General features: G+C 30.7%; 4 non-coding genes across 4 annotated transcripts; all 4 read left to right on the top strand.

Annotated features, from left to right (window-relative positions):
* The first annotated feature begins 2652 nt into the window (after positions 1 to 2652).
* Positions 2653 to 2725, top strand: TRNAK-UUU (transfer RNA lysine (anticodon UUU)). The gene has a single exon. It is a non-coding gene; the product is annotated as a tRNA-Lys (tRNA).
* A 3059-nt stretch (positions 2726 to 5784) lies between these two features.
* On the top strand, positions 5785 to 5857 carry TRNAK-UUU (transfer RNA lysine (anticodon UUU)). The gene has a single exon. It is a non-coding gene; the product is annotated as a tRNA-Lys (tRNA).
* Positions 5858 to 8918: 3061 nt separating this feature from the next.
* TRNAK-UUU (transfer RNA lysine (anticodon UUU)) lies at positions 8919 to 8991 on the top strand. The gene has a single exon. It is a non-coding gene; the product is annotated as a tRNA-Lys (tRNA).
* Positions 8992 to 13217: 4226 nt separating this feature from the next.
* Positions 13218 to 13290, top strand: TRNAK-UUU (transfer RNA lysine (anticodon UUU)). Its single transcript has one exon. It is a non-coding gene; the product is annotated as a tRNA-Lys (tRNA).
* Positions 13291 to 21344: the final 8054 nt, after the last annotated feature.

The following is a 21344-nucleotide window of genomic DNA, read 5'->3' as shown; positions in this document are numbered from 1 at the left end:
TAAATATGGAATAAAAAACAGATACACGATCCTTTACTCTTTTGTTACAAAATAAGATACATATATTTTTGTGTGCAACCTCTGAACTTTTTAATTAACAGCTCAATCTCCATGAAACAACCCTTCAAATGGAGTAATACATTCTACAAAGAAAAGGAAAAATGGCACCCCTTCCGAGGAATGATAAACTAAGGTGATCTGAGGCATCGCCGAAGCAAATCTTATGAAGAAAAGTGTACGTGTGTCCAAAGAAAATTCATCAATCTAAGAGATAGGTTGCAACTCTGACGGGTAAATTTGGTGTAAGTAATTGATTACATGAAAATTTTGCCACATATCATATGTACCACTATTAGCATGGAAACACATTTTCTAAGAAATAAATAATAGAAAACATTACATTCAATAAAGTTTGACTATCCTTACAACTATCCTTTCCTTTAAACTACTAACGAGTTACACAGCAAGGTAATTAAATAATTTAATAGTATCACCACAATATTTGGTCAAGAAAGAATCATTTTCAAATGATGTTCATGTGTGTAAAATTTGAAGTTATGGGGCAAATATTTTTAAAAGTTTAAGTTACTTAAGACGGGCTCAATGTAGATGATATTTACCTCCTCCAACTTTTATCAAGAAAAACGTGGCCTTTCGGCTCTTTAATAAAAAAACTACTGACCATTTCTTGTGGGACTGTTCTCTTTTAAATATCATATATAGACGCTATTTCGATTTTAGATAACTCTTTTGGATGCAAGAGTCAAAGAAACGATTGTTTGACATTTATTAGCAGGACAGAATGTGGTCCTTTTATTTTGTATGATATAAGGTCAAGGAAGGAGAAAAATCATAAAGCTGAAACACAAGTATTTTAAAATATTTATATTTGTAATTTTTTTAATGATCTTCATCATGACATAGTGGATGGTGGTTTGTTTATTATAGCTTTTACGTGAATTGTTTGGTATGTTCTCTTTTGTCTATTTTGTTTGTTTGTAAAAATTTGAAAACATATAAATGCTGATAAATACAAAAAAAAAAAATGTTCAATTAAAATTATAGCGTGCCTTTTTTAAATAGTTCAAATTACCTAAAATACGTTGAATGTACATGATATTTACGTCCAGCAACGCAGTTGAACGGAGGCTACGTGCCTTCCACTGTTTGTTTGTCTGTTGGACAACAGGATCACGGTAAGGTTACAGATGTATTTTGATCTTATTATGCGTTAGAGTAGTGAGAAACGTGAGTTTGCTGCTCAAATAATTATGTCAAAAAATTTAACAAAATGATCAACAGTAGAGGATAATATTTCTATCACACAGGAATGACCTTCAGAGGTCAACTATTGCAATCAAAAAGAGAAAATCGACCTCAGACGTTTTTGCTTGCCTCGAGATTGGTGATGAGAAAACTGGAAATGCCAAATGAACATGGTCTGTTGACTCCATTTTATATAGCCCTTGAGTCTAATCAATTAAGAACTAAATTAATACGCATTTTATGTCTGACTTCTCAAAGACGATAGCTAAAAGAAGAATCCAACGCCATGGAGAAGAGAGAAGCAAGCATTTTATTAGAATGTTGGTACACCAGAATGAAGAGCCCGTATACCAACTCGAATCAAAAATTGCTCAGATACAGACTCGCTACATCGAGCCAGCCTTTATACAAACAAGTCCAAAAAGAACAAAGAAGAGAGGACATGTTCCTTTTGTGCAAAAAGTGGGAGACCTCGCTATGAGTGTAATAGGACAACTCCATTCAAAAGCAAAGTTGAGGAAATTATCCTAAAGGAGTTTGGTCTAACTACAACGAAGGCAGTCTGGATGTTTGCTGGATCACGTGGAGGCCTCCACACCTTAAAAGCGGACTCAATTCTCCCCAAATCCATCTCCATGATGTAGGCAGCAAGGGTGCAAAGGTCAACCCGTATACACAAGTATAGTCGATGTCATCAGGAGGAATATTGACCTTCTTCAGGGGCTGAAGAATAATAATTTTATATGTTTTACATATAGACATACACAAACCATAATAATAAACACAGGTTGTTTGAGCTAAATTTATAGAATTGCTTCTTTCATTATAAGTTTTATTTTACGAAATTTTGTGAACATAATTTTAATTTGATTTTACAGTTATTATAGAAAAAAAGTAATTATTATCTTGACGTATATGTATACAAAAATAGATTACATTTTTTTTTTTTGAAATAATCGGTATATATAACTTGTCAAGTTGTTGCACCATGTAACTTTATTTTCATATTATTTTCTGAATAATTTTTCAATTATGTACAATTTTTCTTCGATTTTTAGATAAGATCAATGTATAATTTTTAAGAAAAAATACCAAAAATGATGCATTAATAATAATAATTTTAACAAAGTCCATGAAAATTAGCATTCGAGGAGTATGATGGTTTTAAATATCTATCAGAATGTTCAAAATATTTAACTAACTCCATTTAGTCCTTAATTCGACTAGGAGTTAAGTTTTTAATTTTGTATGTATATTATGATTTTTTTAAATATAGTAGGAGGTATATATAGTTATTGAAAAATGAAGTTTTTTGAAAATAATCGTGAAGAGCTATATTTAGACTGTTATATAATTAATTTTACTGAGTACCTCGCTGATGCCTGAGCCCGTGTAGCTCAGTTGGTAGAGCGTTAGGCTTTTAACCTAACGGTCCAGGGTTCGAGCCCCTGCACGGGCTGGATTATTTTTGCTTTAAATTATAAACGTTTTTATTTGCTTCATAATTAATGTATAGCATAAATCATATATATATTTATTTCATAAGAAAAGTAGAAAAATATTTAATATAATATAGTATTAAATCCTCTGTTACATCCCTTGAAATCCTAGCGTGAGTACAGCATTTGTATTTTAGAAAATCAAATTTGAGTTACCCTTAGGAATCCGTAATATATGACCTAGAGGGTGTGCGTGTGTGTCCTTGATGTGTACCCACACCGTTGTACCTAGGAGACTGAAATTTTGCATGGGTGCCACTTTCAAATCTGGTCAGGTTGAGATGGGGTTGTCAATTATTTTGGAAGATCCATATAAGCTTATGCTAAACTCAGAACACAAAAACCACTTTTTGCAGCTCAATGAGACTCGATAGGGGCTGAGTATAAAATATAAATCAAAAAGAGATTGATGTCTCAAAAGCATGAATACGAATAACTACGTTTGTCTATGGTTATTCAAAATCAAAAAATAAATTGGTGAAAATTACAATTTTGTTTTTTCCAGGTGCAAAAAATGAACTTCCCATGAAATATTGTATTTGTAAATAATGTTTGTCAAAATGTGTCTGGAGATTTGTTTGCATATTTATTTGACAGATAAAAATGGACTTTTAACAGAAATATTTGTGAATTTTCTGAATAATTATTCTTTTTATTTTTAATCTCTTTTTTTCCTCAAATATCATTTTTTAAGAAAAAATACCACAAACCGATGCATTTTGTTTTGTCATCAGACCCTGTTTCATGCAATAATTCTAGAATAGAAATGAATTTATTACGGAAAACCCAAAAATATTTAGGTCTTTGTCGAATCGCCAATAACTAATTATATAAACAACTTAACACCAAACCTTTAATATTTATTTCTAGCAAAGGATTACTCGGGTTTTGCTCAGGACACGAAGGGAGAGGGAAATCACATTGACAATGGTCAAAATAATTGAAAAAATTAGAAAAACTATTTAGGAATAGATTTATTCCTGCTACATAATTATATTTATAGTATAAATGTTGCGTTGTTGTCGACAAAGATACTGATAATTGCTATTCACTTACTATGATATTAACGATGGAGCAGGAAATTGACTATACTTTTTACTAAATATGCATACTAATCACTAGACTTAGGATTTATTAGTGATTGAACAATTGCTCAAGCTTTAAGCTGATCTAATGAATCATCATGACGGTTATGCTTTTTTAGTTCCAACCATTCTTCACTTTGCTTGGATTACCATTTTAATTTTTTTACATACCTAAAATGCTCTTGATTTGCATCACAGCTTATATTTCATACTAAATAATATAATCAATGATGGAGTTGTATTATTTTGCTTCCAAACTTATATAAGTAAACAACGGAATACCCTATTGCTATTATTTTTAATTGAAATTGATTATTATTTGTCCATTATAGCTTAGTTTCGTTTTACTATGTTAGTCAATAATTAGTGAATATTTATTCGTCGAATTAAGACTCAATTAGGAAAAGTAATGATTATAGTCTGTTTTTATATTGTCAGGTCACATATGTATTACATTAGTTGGACTACAAGCAGTAGGGTGTCTACAGGACTACCGTGTACGCCGTCAGCAGCCTTAAAACGTTGGAGAGGAAGAAGGGCACTATAAAATACACCAAACCGGACTCGGAGGAGTATAAGAAAATATCCAGAGGCAATCCCCTCAAGTCCATGAGGGTCCATGCAAAAGATCTCGACTTTTTACAACAGACTGTACAGAAATCTATAAAGAAAGTGGGTAGAAAGAGGCTTGTTAGAGTGGGAAGGCTACTTCTGACAACAGGAATGAGAGAAACCCATTTCCTCTATTGCAAGACTCTTTTGAGTTATTTTGAAGACTTTATGAAACTTTTGGACCCCTTATAACATTAATGCTTATCCTCTCGACTACACCTTTTGGATGCATGTTGAGAGGAAGACCTGCAGTGTCTGTCATCCAAACACCGAGGTTACTAAAACTCACTTTCAGCCAGCACTGGGACCTCACAACAGAGTACTACATCCTCAGCGGATACCACATTTCTTTATGACTTCTTTTATTATAAGTTTTATTTTACGAAATTTTGTGAACATAATTTTAATTTGTTTTTACAGTTATTATAGAAAAAAAGTAATTATTATCTTGACGTATATGTATACAAAAATAGATGACCATTTTTTTTTTTTTTTTTTTTTGAAATAATCTGTATATATAATAGAGTTTGTGTGTGTCTTTTATGGACGTCCACACCATTGGTCCAGGAGTTTAAAACTGGGGTCGTGGTCAGTAGGGAGGTCTTATTCAATACACAAAAGAAAAAGTTGTTTTTGCAACTAAAGGTTAATAGATAAGGGGGTTGAATTATCAATCCAAACTTGACTGGTGTCTCAAAAAATAACTGTACGAATAAGGACATTTTCTAAGGTATTAGTAAATCTAAACAATTATAGGCAAAATAAGAAATCGGTCAAAATTGCACTTACGTTTTTTTATTTGCAAAATTATAAAAGAAGACGATGATGGAATATTGGATTTGTAGATAATTAAAGTTTGTAGAAATTTGTCTGGAGATTCTTTATATAAATTTGACACATAAAAATTAATGTTTAACTAAAATAACTGTCATTTTGTGAATAATTTTTCAATTATGTACAATTTTTCCTTATTTTTTAGCTAAGATCAATGTTTAATTTTTAAGAAAAAATACCAAAAATGATGCATTAATAATACTAATTTTAACAAAGTCCATGAAAATTAGCATTCGAGGAGTATGATGGTTTTAAATATCTATCAGAATGTTCAAAATATTGAACAAGCTCCATTTAGTCCTTAATTCGACTAGGAGTTAAGTTTTTAAGGAAGCTATCTATAATTTTGTATGTATATTATGATTTTTTTAAATATAGTAGGAGGTATATATAGTTATTGAAAAATGAAGTTTTTTGAAAATAATCGTGAAGAGCTATATTTAGACTGTTATATAATTATTTTTACTGAGTACTATGCTGATGCCTGAGCCCGTGTAGCTCAGTTGGTAGAGCGTTAGGCTTTTAACCTAACGGTCCAGGGTTCGAGCCCCTGCACGGGCTGGATTATTTTTGCTTTAAATTATAAACGTTTTTTATTTGCTTCATAATTAATTATAGCATAAATCATATATATATTTATTTCATAAGAAAAGTAGAAAAATATTTAATATAATATAGTATTAAATCCTCTGTTACATCCTTGAAATCCTAGCGTGAGTACAGCATTTGTATTTTAGAAAATCAAATTTGAGTTACCCTTAGGAATCCGTAATATATGACCTAGAGGGTGTGCGTGTGTGTCCTTGATGTGTACCCACACCGTTGTACCTAGGAGACTGAAATTTTGCATGGGTGCCACTTTCAAATCTGGTCAGGTTGAGATGGGGTTGTCAATTATTTTTGGAAGATCCATATAAGCTTATGCTAAACTCAGAACACAAAAACCACTTTTTGCAGCTCAATGAGACTCGATAGGGATTGAGTTATTAATCAAAAAGAGATTGATGTCTCAAAAAGCATGAATACGAATAACTACGTTTGTCTATGGTTATTCAAAATCAAAAAATAAATTGGTGAAAATTACAATTTTGTTTTTTCCAGGTGCAAAAAATGAACTTCCCATGAAATATTGTATTTGTAAATAATGTTTGTCAAAATGTGTCTGGAGATTTGTTTGCATATTTATTTGACAGATAAAAATGGACTTTTAACAGAAATATTTGTGAATTTTCTGAATAATTATTCTTTTTATTTTTAATCTCTTTTTTTCCCTCAAATATCATTTTTTAAGAAAAAATACCACAAACCGATGCATTTTGTTTTGTCATCAGACCCTGTTTCATGCAATAATTCTAGAATAGAAATGAATTTATTACGGAAAACCCAAAAATATTTAGGTCTTTGTCGAATCGCCAATAACTAATTATATAAACAACTTAACACCAAACCTTTAATATTTATTTCTAGCAAAGGATTACTCGGGTTTTGCTCAGGACACGAAGGAGAGGGAAATCACATTGACAATGGTCAAAATAATTGAAAAAATTAGAAAAACTATTTAGGAATAGATTTATTCCTGCTACATAATTATATTTATAGTATAAATGTTGCGTTGTTGTCGACAAAGATACTGATAATTGCTATTCACTTACTATGATATTAACGATGGAGCAGGAAATTGACTATACTTTTTACTAAATATGCATACTAATCACTAGACTTAGGATTTATTAGTGATTGAACAATTGCTCACGCTTTAAGCTGATCTAATGAATCATCATGACGGTTATGCTTTTTTAGTTCCAACCATTCTTCACTTTGCTTGGATTACCATTTTAATTTTTTTTACATACCTAAAATGCTCTTGATTTGCATCACAGCTTATATTTCATACTAAATAATATAATCAATGATGGAGTTGTATTATTTTGCTTCCAAACTTATATAAGTAAACAACGGAATACCCTATTGCTATTATTTTTAATTGAAATTGATTATTATTTGTCCATTATAGCTTAGTTTCGTTTTACTATGTTAGTCAATAATTAGTGAATATTTATTCGTCGAATTAAGACTCAATTAGGAAAAGTAATGATTATAGTCTGTTTTTATATTGTCAGGTCACATATGTATTACATTAGTTGGACTACAAGCAGTAGGGTGTCTACAGGACTACCGTGTACGCCGTCAGCAGCCTTAAAACGTTGGAGAGGAAGAAGGGCACTATAAAAACACCAAACCGGACTCGGAGGAGTATAAGAAAATATCCAGAGGCAATCCCCTCAAGTCCATGAGGGTCCATGCAAAAGATCTCGACTTTTTACAACAGACTGTACAGAAATCTATAAAGAAAGTGGGTAGAAAGAGGCTTGTTAGAGTGGGAAGGCTACTTCTGACAACAGGAATGAGAGAAACCCATTTCCTCTATTGCAAGACTCTTTTGAATGAGTCTTTTGAGTTATTTTGAAGACTTTATGAAACTTTTGGACCCCTTATAACATTAATGCTTATCCTCTCGACTACACCTTTTGGATGCATGTTGAGAGGAAGACCTGCAGTGTCTGTCATCCAAACACCGAGGTTACTAAAACTCACTTTCAGCCAGCACTGGGACCTCACAACAGAGTACTACATCCTCAGCGGATACCACATTTCTTTATGACTTCTTTTATTATAAGTTTTATTTTACGAAATTTTGTGAACATAATTTTAATTTGTTTTTACAGTTATTATAGAAAAAAGTAATTATTATCTTGACGTATATGTATACAAAAATAGATGACCATTTTTTTTTTTTTTTTTTGAAATAATCTGTATATATAATAGAGTTTGTGTGTGTCTTTTATGGACGTCCACACCATTGGTCCAGGAGTTTAAAACTGGGGTCGTGGTCAGTAGGGAGGTCTTATTCAATACACAAAAGAAAAAGTTGTTTTTGCAACTAAAGGTTAATAGATAAGGGGTTGAATTATCAATCCAAACTTGACTGGTGTCTCAAAAAATAACTGTACGAATAAGGACATTTTCTAAGGTATTAGTAAATCTAAACAATTATAGGCAAAATAAGAAATCGGTCAAAATTGCACTTACGTTTTTTTATTTGCAAAATTATAAAAGAAGACGATGATGGAATATTGGATTTGTAGATAATTAAAGTTTGTAGAAATTTGTCTGGAGATTCTTTATATAAATTTGACACATAAAAATTAATGTTTAACTAAAATAACTGTCATTTTGTGAATAATTTTTCAATTATGTACAATTTTTCCTTATTTTTTAGCTAAGATCAATGTTTAATTTTTAAGAAAAAATACCAAAAATGATGCATTAATAATACGAATTTTAACAAAGTCCATGAAAATTAGCATTCGAGGAGTATGATGGTTTTAAATATCTATCAGAATGTTCAAAATATTGAACTAGCTCCATTTAGTCCTTAATTCGACTAGGAGTTAAGTTTTTAAGGAAGCTATCTATAATTTTGTATGTATATTATGATTTTTTTAAATATAGTAGGAGGTATATATAGTTATTGAAAAATGAAGTTTTTGAAAATAATCGTGAAGAGCTATATTTAGACTGTTATATAATTAATTTTACTGAGTACCTCGCTGATGCCTGAGCCCGTGTAGCTCAGTTGGTAGAGCGTTAGGCTTTTAACCTAACGGTCCAGGGTTCGAGCCCCTGCACGGGCTGGATTATTTTTGCTTTAAATTATAAATGTTTTTTATTTGCTTCATAATTAATGTATAGCATAAATCATATATATATTTATTTCATAAGAAAAGTAGAAAAATATTTAATATAATATAGTATTAAATCCTCTGTTACATCCCTTGAAATCCTAGCGTGAGTACAGCATTTGTATTTTAGAAAATCAAATTTGAGTTACCCTTAGGAATCCGTAATATATGACCTAGAGGGTGTGCGTGTGTGTCCTTGATGTGTACCCACACCGTTGTACCTAGGAGACTGAAATTTTGCATGGGTGCCACTTTCAAATCTGGTCAGGTTGAGATGGGGTTGTCAATTATTTTTGGAAGATCCATATAAGCTTATGCTAAACTCAGAACACAAAAACCACTTTTTGCAGCTCAATGAGACTCGATAGGGATTGAGTTATTAATCAAAAAGAGATTGATGTCTCAAAAAGCATGAATACGAATAACTACGTTTGTCTATGGTTATTCAAAATCAAAAAATAAATTGGTGAAAATTACAATTTTGTTTTTTCCAGGTGCAAAAAATGAACTTCCCATGAAATATTGTATTTGTAAATAATGTTTGTCAAAATGTGTCTGGAGATTTGTTTGCATATTTATTTGACAGATAAAAATGGACTTTTAACAGAAATATTTGTGAATTTTCTGAATAATTATTCTTTTTATTTTTAATCTCTTTTTTTCCCTCAAATATCAATTTTTAAGAAAAATACCACAAACCGATGCATTTTGTTTTGTCATCAGACCCTGTTTCATGCAATAATTCTAGAATAGAAATGAATTTATTACGGAAAACCCAAAAATATTTAGGTCTTTGTCGAATTGCCAATAACTAATTATATAAACAACTTATCACCAAACCTTTAATATTTATTTCTAGCAAAGGATTACTCGGGTTTTGCTCAGGACACGAAGGGAGAGGGAAATCACATTGACAATGGTCAAAATAATTGAAAAAATTAGAAAAACTATTTAGGAATAGATTTATTCCTGCTACATAATTATATTTATAGTATGAATGTTTCGTTGTTGTCGAGAAAGATACTTATAATTGCTATTCACTTACTATGATATTAACGATGGAGCAGGAAATTGACTATACGATTTACTACATATGCATACTAATCACTAGACTTAGGATTTGTTAGTGATTGCACAATTGCTCAAAAAGAAGCTCATTTTTTTTGGAGGTCGGGGGAGAATTGGCTCATTTTGCCTACTTTTTTAAACTGTTATGAAATTAATATAGAAAAATTTGATTCTAATTATATTACACAATAGCTTTGAGGATGTTTTTAGAGGAAAAAATCATTTGTATTTGATGGAATCAAGTTTATGATTATATGATCGGATATGAGGGAGCCAGATTTTGACAACATCCCAGGAGAGCAAGGATAAATTGCTACCAAATTTTTTATCTAACAATCACCCTTTAACCTTGTATTAAAGGATAAATACTTTTGCGCCAAATTGCAATATCTTAAGCTCCCATTTATGCAAAGGTTTAGACGTATAACAATTAGTTGTAGTTGAAATTTTGAGTTGAAATGCCTTCGTCTAATAAGATTCCTGAAAATCTCACCAACTTCAAGTTTGCTCCAATTACTATTCTAGACGTGAAATGGTCTTTTAGTATCTTTAAAATTACCTATAAACATCAAAGCCACAAATTAACAAAGGGAAATCTTTTTAAAATCTTAATTTGTAGATATAATATACCAAAATTACTCAATAAATTATCATAAATATAAAATGATACTAATGAATTTATATTATCCTTATAAAGCTCTATTTTTCTTTTCATATAAATAGCTTTTTTTTTTGATATATTGGATGCTCATTTTTCTAAATTTTGCAAATTTGCAAAGAAAATCACAAAAAACTGTTTGTCATTAACTTTGATGTTCAGAAGAGGTCCCCATGCAAAATTTCAGCCTCCTAGGTTAAACGGTGTGGCACCCATTCAGGACACACACAAAATCTATTTTGTATGCCTATATAAAGCTGATTATGAAAGAAGAATAAAAATTTTTTGATTCATAAAACTTGTCAAGTTGTTGCACCATGTAACTTTATTTTTATATTATTATTCTGATTATCTTAAATAAATAACACAAACTATTTTTATTCCCTGGGAGACCTATTTATTCATGTTTAAATTCTGTTATCTTTTTCATTTGATAACTACTCTACTAATAGTCAAATATATAAAATAGCATTTAGTTGGTCAAAAAAGGGAGTGCACATGACTTTTATTGAGTAATCCTTACTATGATGAATTTATAACATTAACGTATCAACATGTATCTACATTGTATATATTGAAATTAACATGGTATGACTTTGATATTCACATCCTGACCTAAAAATATTGATCCCTTTTTATTTTAAAAATGGATAAAAGTTGTCAATTTGTAACTTATTGAATAGAGAATGAGGCATGAGTAAACAAAAAAAAAAAAAAGAATATCTCCAAGGCGGTGTGACAGTCTGTAGCTTGCTGTTTAAAAAAATGGTGCATGCTGAGAATAATTTTCAGAGCACCTTCTATATGAGCAATATACAACTATTATTAGGGATGAAAATTGGGTGAATTTTTTAGCTTAAAAGTTATTTTGGAGTTGGTAACCGAAAAAGTAAATTTTCTTTTCTTAAGCTATTATTATGTTATCATCACATTTTAATTCTTGAGTAGTGAGCATCCTTTTTCACTAGATGCAAGGATATTAACTTTGAGAATTTGTTTTACAACAATAATTAGTGAATATTTATTCGTCGAATTAATACTCAATTAGGAAAAGTAATGATTGTAGTCTGTTTTTATATTGTCAGGTCACATATGTATTACATTAGTTACAAAGTTTCTACAGGACTAATTTTCAGCAGCCTTGAAACGTTGGAGAGGAAGAAGGGTAAAAACACCAAACCGTATTATAAGAAAATTTTTCCATGAGGGTCCATAGACTTTTTACAACAGACTGTACAGAAATTATAAAGAAAGTGGGTAGAAAGATAGTTATTGACAACAAATGAGAGAAACCCATTTTAATTGCAAACTCTTTTGAGTTATTTTGAAGCCTTTATGAAACTTTTGGACCCCTTATAACATTAATGCCTATCCTCTGACTACACCTTTTGGATGCATGTTGAGAGAAAGGCCTAGAGTCAGTTCCAAACACCGAGGTCCTGAAACTCACTTTCAGCCAGCACTGGGACCCCACGACAGAGTACTTCATCCTCAGCGGATACCACATTTCTTTATGACTTCTTTTATTATAAGTTTTATTTTACGAAATTTTGTGAAGATAATTTTAATTTGTTTTGCAGTTATTATAGAAAATTATTATCTTGACGTATATGTATACAAAAATAGATGACCATTTTTTTTTTTTTTTTTTTTTTTGAAATAATCTGTATATATAATAGAGTTTGTGTGTGTCTTTTATGGACGTCCACACCATTGGTCCAGGAGTTTAAAACTGGGGTCGGAGTTAGGGAGGGGTTTATTCTATACACAAAACAAAAAGTTGTTTTTGCAACTCAAGGTAACTAGATAAGGGGGTTGAATTATCAGTTTGACTTTCTCAAAAAATAACTGTACGAATAAGGACATTTTCTAAAGTAATCGTAAATCTATACAATTATAGGCAAAATAAGAAATTGGTCAAAATTGCACTTACGTTTTTTTTTATTTGCAAAATTATAAAAGAAGACGATGATGATATTGATTTGTAGATAATTAAAGTTTGTAGAAATTTGTCTGGAGATTCATCTTTATATAAATTTGACACATAAAAATTAATGTTTAACTAAAATAACTGTCATTTTGTGAATAATTTTTCAATTATGTACAATTTTTCCTAAGTTTTTAGCTAAGATCAATGTTTAATTTTTAAGAAAAGATACCAAAAATGATGCATTAATAATACTAATTTTAACAAAGTCCATGAAAATTAGAATTCGAGGAGTATGATGGTTTTAAATATCTATCAGAATGTTCAAAATATTTAACTAACTCCATTTAGTCCTTAATTCGACTAGGAGTTAAGTTTTTAATTTTGCATGTATATTATGATTTTTTTAATATAGTAGGAGTTATATATAGTTATTGAAAAATGAAGTTTTTTGAAAATTATTGTGAAGAGCTATAGTTAGACTGTTATGTAAGTAGTTTTAATGAGTACGTCGCTGATGCCTGAGCCCGTGTAGCTCAGTTGGTAGAGCGTTAGGCTTTTAACCTAACGGTCCAGGGTTCGAGCCCCTGCACGGGCTGGATTATTTTTGCTTTAAATTATAAACGTTTTTTTATTTGCTTCATAAATAATTTATAGCATAAATCATATATATATTTATTTCATAAGAAAAGTAGAAAAATATTTAACATAATATAGTATTTCATCCTCCGTTACATCCCTTGAAATCCTAGCGTGAGTACAGCATTTGTATTTTAGAAAATCAAATTTGAGTTACCCTTAGGAATCTGTAATATATAACCTAGAGGGTGTGCGTGTGTGTCCTTGATGTGTACTCACACCGTTGAACCTAGGAGACTGGAATTTTGCATGGATGGCAATTTCGAACCTGGTCAGGTTGAGATGGGGTTGTCAATTATTTTTGGAAGAACCATATAAGGGGGGGCTTATGCTATACAGATGCAGATAATGGCGTAACTCTGAGAGTTATTGAAACAACTTAAGATGTTATACCTGTTAGGACTTGTAGGGTGAGCAGTGATAGTTCATATATATTAAAATAGAGCTACTCTACCTTATTAAGAAAAAATATATGCTACATACTCAAATAATTAACTACTTAAAATATAATCATACTCCGTCAAAAATAAACTTTTTAAATGCATTATTTCCAAACTTTTTACAAGTTTTCTACGGAAATACTCATTTTTAGTATACGTTATTTGTTGATAGTTTAAAAAAAAATAAAATTTAGTCTACTTATGCTTTTAGAATTAAAAATAAAAACAAGTAAGTGAATTTGACAAACACACATATTTATTATGGTTTGCTCTACACAAATTAAATTTGATAGTTTTTAAAAAGTAAATTCAAAAATAAAATAACCAACACATTAATCATGCTTATTTATCAATCTAGGGCAAAGTTTGAGTGTATACAAAATAATAATTATACTTTTCGACATAGAGTGGAACTTTTTCATATGTACAATAAATAAATATTGTAATATCGTGCAGAATTATACATTCATTCATGACATAGAAAACAACAAAATAAAATGGACGTTTTATTTGTAATAATACTTTTTTCATATAATATTTCCATGGTTTGATTTATATAGAAACATTTGTAAATTGGGAATTTACTCATTTAAACTGTTTAACTAGATCAAATTTATATAGTGTTAAACTTCATATTTGTGTCAATTGAAAGTCCCAAGGTTTTTCAACTAATTCAACAGTATGCTCCAATTTCATAGTGGTGCATACGTTCGAAAATTATAGAAACTGTGTTAAAATCTTTAAACTTCACATATCTGATTAGACTCAGAAGTTCTTAGGATGTTTGGGAAAAATGTTTGAAAAACATTTTCATAAGGAATGCAATTCAACGAATTAAAAAATTTCATTTTAACGAAAGAATTTTCATGGGTCCTCCAGTGCTGATTAAGTCTTCAAGCACTGTTAGGGCTTACTGGAGCAAATGACCAGTTCATGAAAATCAATTATGAACTCTATTCTTCCTATACTAGGAGTAGACAAACCACTGAACATTCAACCATAGATTGAACACTTGAAATGAACTCTTTAAGACATCAGGACTTTCTGCCATTAGACAATTGTTGAGCAAGATCCCAGATCAAACACCAACAACCTTCTTGCTTATTAAAAGAATTAAAAAAAGAAAAAAATTAAGCCGTACAATGCAAATTCTTATTGCCCCCCCAACCACGTGGTCCATGGCGTTAGAAGCCATTGAAAGCTAAATTGTGGTATCCCAGGTGGATTTATTGTGTAAGCACTTTCTTCGTTTAGGTTTAAACCATCTGAAGATGTACTCAAATAAAATATTTTTCAACCCTTTTATGGACTCAATAGAAAAGTGGTTCTGAAACTAGATGGCTTCTTCATCCCTAGAAACTTCTTGACATCTACTTAGGGATTACCCAAAAATTGAAGGAAAAGTGGGTCACTTAGTGTACATGGTCACTGAGTTCTACAAATTACAAATCAGCAATAATGATTGGGGATTGGTTTGTCATGTCACAACCTACACAAATATTTCACTTTAAAATGGAGTACTAAATCACTAAAGTGTTATTTATTCCTTTTGCAGAAAGAAGAAACAACTCTTGTATATCTTAATGGTCTGGACAGTCTCCTCTTAAGATACCACAAAGTACTAGAGAGGTTGGATGTGAATAGAACGCTTATCGTCTGAGTAACTGTCTGAATGGAAAACGACACATATAATCTAAAACCTTTTTTACAAGGGGATTTGACATTGAAAAAATGTCACAATTTGGTCATGTACATATTGCAGATAGTCATGATTTTTTTAATTGCACAACTGTAGAGCATCCGAGTATGTTCTATAAATCATATGGAACCTTTCTCATGTTCAACCCCTTTTTTTCATAGTTGTCCCTCTTATCTAGCAAAAATATTTGGAAAAATTGGTGATTATCATTTCATTTGATCAAATTGAAAATATTTAAAGAATAATTAATAAATTATGTGCCTGGTGTTTTTGTGTTTTAATTACGTGTTGGTACAGCTCCAACAAACTATTTGAATTCATGCCATATTTAATACTTATTAAATGATGTACGACCAAGGTATTTATATTAAAGTTTTTAATTTATATTGATGTATTGAAATATAAAGTCAAGTTACAATACAAAAAAACATAATTAATTCATCTGCAATATTTTATATTAAGCTTTTAAATCATCATATTGAGAAATCATACATAATTAAACTTTTCATACTAAATTATTTATCATGCACTTTATTTAATTGTACAGCTACCCCTTTAATCAAATATGATGTAAATACAATAGACTTAATGTCCACTTATGCATAATTAGTGATGAAAATTCTGTGTATTTTGGGCATGTAAAAAAAAAGAAGAAAAAAAAAGAGAAACCAGACATCAACTTATAGCCCTAATAACTTAAAGAATGTTTTGGAAGAGAGCACATAGATGCTATGACGTTTCATTAGATTAGCAAAAATAAGCTGTGACAAAGGAGGATAAATAAATCAATAGATGTTGATCCTCAATCCTACTCTGAGTCCAACAAGGATTAACAATTATAACTCCTTTACTAATCCTCAAGGTTATTTTCTGTCTTTTATGTGCAGACAAGAATGTTTAATCAGATTTTGAATGTAATTGAATGTAGTGGAAAAGGAAGTTTACTACCCGGGAGTTAAATAATAATAATGATTATAGCATTTTTCAGACTACCAACTCAAAAAAAAAACAACAGGTGAGCTAAGAAATACATCCAATTTTCATCACTATTCATAACATATGTCCCACTGATATGTAAAAAGAAAAGAAAAGGGCTATAAAACGTGGCCAACCCGACAATTTGAAGTATGTTTGGGCGGAGAGCAGCTTATCTGTCATGACGTTTTGTTAGATCAGCTGAAAACAGCCATGAGAGGAAGAAAATAAACACAAATCTCACACCGCAAGGACATACAGACTGGAATTACTCTGATGTCGATGTCCGATTCTACTCTGTATTCAGGTAAACATTTACACGTATCACTTCCATAGAGAAAATCCTCATTGTATCTCTTAGTCTTTCATTTCGCCATGCACTGGTTAGTACTTAGATGTTGTGTCTTCAAGAATTAATTAATAATGACTACAGCTTTGGAAAATAAAAAAAAATCCCGTTCAGATTATCAACTAGAAAAAACCGCCTCCACTTTCTAAGACATCTTTTATACATCTCTACCAATGATCGAATTGTATAGCTACGCTTTTAGTAATATATAACATTAGTACCATAGACTGAGTGAATGTCAAATAATAGTTTGTCAATCATAAATTTCTGCAAGCTGAATAATTGTAATTGTATTAGTTATTTCCAATGCGCCTTAAATCAAAAATATTAAGTTCTTGGTGTGCTTATTATGAAATCCCCTAATAAAGTTCGGTATGAGTACACAGTGGATTCATTTTTATAATTGTTATTATTTCACCCTCCTCCTCCCTCCCAGTCTGGAGTAGATTTGTAAAACGTGGACTGGTCCAAAGTTAGAAAAAGGGATACCTGACTTAGAGTAAATTGAGTCGCACGTAGCACCGATTTTTGTTGTTCTCAAAGCTAATGGTAATGTACTTGTACATATCTATGGTGATTTCAAAATGCTCAATCAACATATATCTATAGATCAACACCCTCTCCGAGACTGGAAGAACTTTTGAATAAACTTCATGGTAGAAATTGTTTCAAAAACGACTTTGTGTGATTATTACATCCTTTAGTTTTTTTTGGAAAGAATAGAATGTTTTTTGACCTGGGCTCAGTTTCAGTGCTGTATGGATACCATGTTAGCTAAGATCCCAAGTGTAGCATCCTATCTTGTAAAAATCATCGGAATCTTTGACAGAATCTTTATAGGTTATAGTTACACTAACAGATTATGGGGTTCGAATTTTAAGAAAGAAAACAGTGCGTGGTCTTATATATAAATTATGTGACTGGTAAAAGATGATAGAGATCCATCTGAAACAGCAATTAAAGCTATTAATCTTTAACCTCAAAATGTAATGGAGTTTTTGCAAAAATATACTATTATACTAATTTCATAAGCAAACCCCTGGAAAAATAATACAGATGCTAAGTTGAAATGAACATGTAAATATAATTAGTCATTCAAGAATCTAAAAGACGAGATTAATACTGCCACTCGTCTTAGTCATTAGAATGATACTCTGACTTTGATTCTTGCAACTGAATCCTCGCAATATGGTCTTGGGCTGTACTCATGCAAGAATAGTATGGTAAAACCCATTCAAACTCTGAATGAGCATCAAAAGAATTACTCTCAGATTGAGCCACTTTCAATTATTTATGGAGTTACAAAGTTTCTACAGTATTTTTTTGGTAGCAAGTTCTTGTTGGTCACAGACCATTTGCCACATGGGTCAAAAAGAAGGTACCTTTATTTACAGTAGAATGCTTACAAAGATGGCTCTTACTCTCATAGCTTTCAAATATGACATTAGCGTGTCTAACTACATATATGAGTTTTTTTAAATAGTAAAGTAAATATTTAATGGTTGAATTAATTAATACGATCGTGTAATGAATATCTTTAGGAGTTGAAATATATATATATATATTCTTTTTGGTTGATCAATTTATTTTATACTTGTAAAAGAGTAATTTAGAAATAAAATATTTTCATCATTTAAGACATTCATTACATGATTATTTTATTTCAATTAATATTCTTCTAATAGAAAAATAGATGATCAAATAAGGAAGAAAAAGAATATTAAAGGTTCCATGTAAGAAGTATTCCATGGCCAGTGCAGTGCATTTTTCCTTTCCCATATGAGTCAATTTTTATCTTATGTGCACAACTACTAGTAGTACCCGAAAATCGGCCGGAGTAATTAGGCGTTGACGAAGACACCCACTTTTTTTATTCATGTAGAAATCCATTTAGAAATCATCAGTGTTACTCTTCATTATTCATGAGCACACTCACACGTAGTTACTCAATAGATGTTATCTACTATAAAAACAGAATAACAGCTTGAGAAAATAAAAAACATTGCTAAAATCAACAATAACAGCAAAAATTGCTCGCTAAATAATGCTTTGTATTTACAACTCTCAATATATGAACTCCCCTTTTCCTTTACTTTTTAATATAGGGTGATAACTAATGAGAAAGAACACTTTAGTCTATAGAACACTCCCTGGTTAAGCATTGACTTCACAGGCTCGTTGCTAAACCTCATAGAAAGCTACATTAATTTATTTTATATAATGTACTTTTTTTATTATTAATATGACTGTTAGCCACACACGGTTCAAGGAGAGTCCTTAATTCATACAAATTTATACAGTATAGAGTTGCATTTAATATGGGTTGACTTTCACGTCTGATAAATTTAATTTATTATCATATAGCGTTTTATACAACTCTATACATATACACTCCCTTATCTTTTCTTTTTTAATATGACAAGCACACTTGATTGAATCTTTTAATATTTTTTATATAAAACAATCGTACCCATGAAGCTTCATGATTAGAATAAGGATTTTTGAGTTTCTTTAACGGCAATAAAGAGTGTTAAATTTTATAAGGATAATTTAATATAATGCGCCTTGTTTTATATTTATCTTATCTAGACTTAGGATTTGTGGGCAATTGCTCAAGCGCTTAAAAAGGGCTCATTTTGACCTTTTCAGGGGAAATGTTGTAATTTGGCGTTCTTTTTGTGGGGGAAATAAATCATTTTTTCAAATATGGTATGTTATAAAATTGAAATATAGTTTTGGTAATTCTTTGATGTAATTGTTAGAGTGAAAATCCACCTGCACAGAACCTCATTCACTTTGAAGAGAAACTATGTATATGATACAATGAGGATTATGATTACATGATCTGATATGTGAAGAAGCCAGATTCCTACAACATCTAATGAGAAGAAGGGAACATTTGGTGCAACATTACTATGTAATACTCCCCTTGGTTTAATTTGTCAGGAATAAGTGGCCAAGGCTACCATTTACTATACAACCTATGTTGAAGAGTGAGTTAGTGTAAATTATATGTGAATTGAGTCATAAAGATGCAATCGCCATTGAAAATTGCCCGCAATCTCTTGAAGATCCAGTCCTTGGAAGCCTTTCATCAAAGATAATTTGTCATGTTTACCTGTAGCTATTACAAATCTTGAAACAAAAGGAAAACTCCAGTATGGTTCTCTGAATATACTTTCTGAAGTTGATAAAAAAGATTAAAGAATTTATGAACGAAGAAAAAGGGAAATATTTAAGAAAAAAAAGAACTTCTTGCAGTCACAGAAATCCTGATCTTCCATTAATATAAAAGGTTGGGCGAATAATCAGTAGTAGTAATAACGAGATACCTCGGTCTTTCAAGACTCCTGTAGATATTGCCAATTTCAAATTAGCTGCAACTACTAATTTAGACGTTGAACAGTCTTTTAGTATGTATAACAATATGATTCTGATCGACGGCAAAAATTAATGGAAGAAAATCTTTGCAAAATTTATCAATAAATTATGGTAAATAAACACAAAATCCTTTTTAAATTATAAAACTGTCTTTTTCTCTAAAATCAATTTATGTATTTTTCGATTTTTTCCCCCCACAAAAATTACAGCAAACAGCTTTTGAGTCCGGAGTGAGAACAGAAGGAGTACCTTTATTTTAATTGAATTCACAAATCCATTTAATTTGAAGAGGGTTAAACATCCTGAAGTCAGAAGCTAACTTTATTTGACAACTTATTAGAAGCGCTATTTATATCATAATGACATGATTCAAGTTGAATTGCACTACCAATCCAAGTTAGGGAAAATTTGGCAGAAAAGTATTTCCCACTGAGTATTCAACAGTCAATTTACCACAAAATATCCCCTTCTTCTAATTGGCTATTAATGGACTCTTGCTCTCCTCACATATTGAATCATGTTTTCACCACACTTGTTGCATCAAATACATAGTTTTCCCTCCAAAAAAGTGTTTTTTTTCCATTTTTTCCCACCTAATGAACAAAGGGTTTTGTAATTGAATTTTTCCTCCACAAATATCATCAAATCCATTGTGAAAGTTGCCACCAAAAATCGAATTAATAATATTAAATGAAGGATTTACAATACTTCTTGGAACGAGGAAAATGCAGTTATTGATTATTCTCTGGATGATCAATATCTTCATGTAGTAGTATTTTTTGACCATTTTAATATAAATTACAATATATAAGTATTCTGTGGCAAAATAATAATTTCAAATCCTCACACTTATTTTACTTAAATTACATAATAACTATGTGATTTTAATAGATGAGATGATAGTAGTAATGATTGAATGAAATAATGCAATGTGAGGCTAAGAATATGAAATGGATTCTTGTACAATTTGCTTATAAATGTATCAACTTGTGCACAAATTACTCGCATATAAGAGGAAGGATTTATTACTATAGGTGTGTCAGTTCTTATTTTTTCGTTCCAGTCCAGTGTTAGGATAGGTCTTATTGATTGTTTGGACTATTGGTCCTTGGAGGTTGTCCTTAGGACTGTCAGTCTTTTGAACTTTTCCTAAAAATGTAGATGGTGTA

Source organism: Lepeophtheirus salmonis, chromosome 9, assembly GCF_016086655.4.
Source record: "Lepeophtheirus salmonis chromosome 9, UVic_Lsal_1.4, whole genome shotgun sequence".
In the NCBI taxonomy this organism is placed as follows: Eukaryota; Metazoa; Arthropoda; class Copepoda; order Siphonostomatoida; family Caligidae; genus Lepeophtheirus; species Lepeophtheirus salmonis.
Note: the sequence above shows the minus strand (reverse complement) of the source record. Positions and strands in the feature narration are given on the sequence as shown.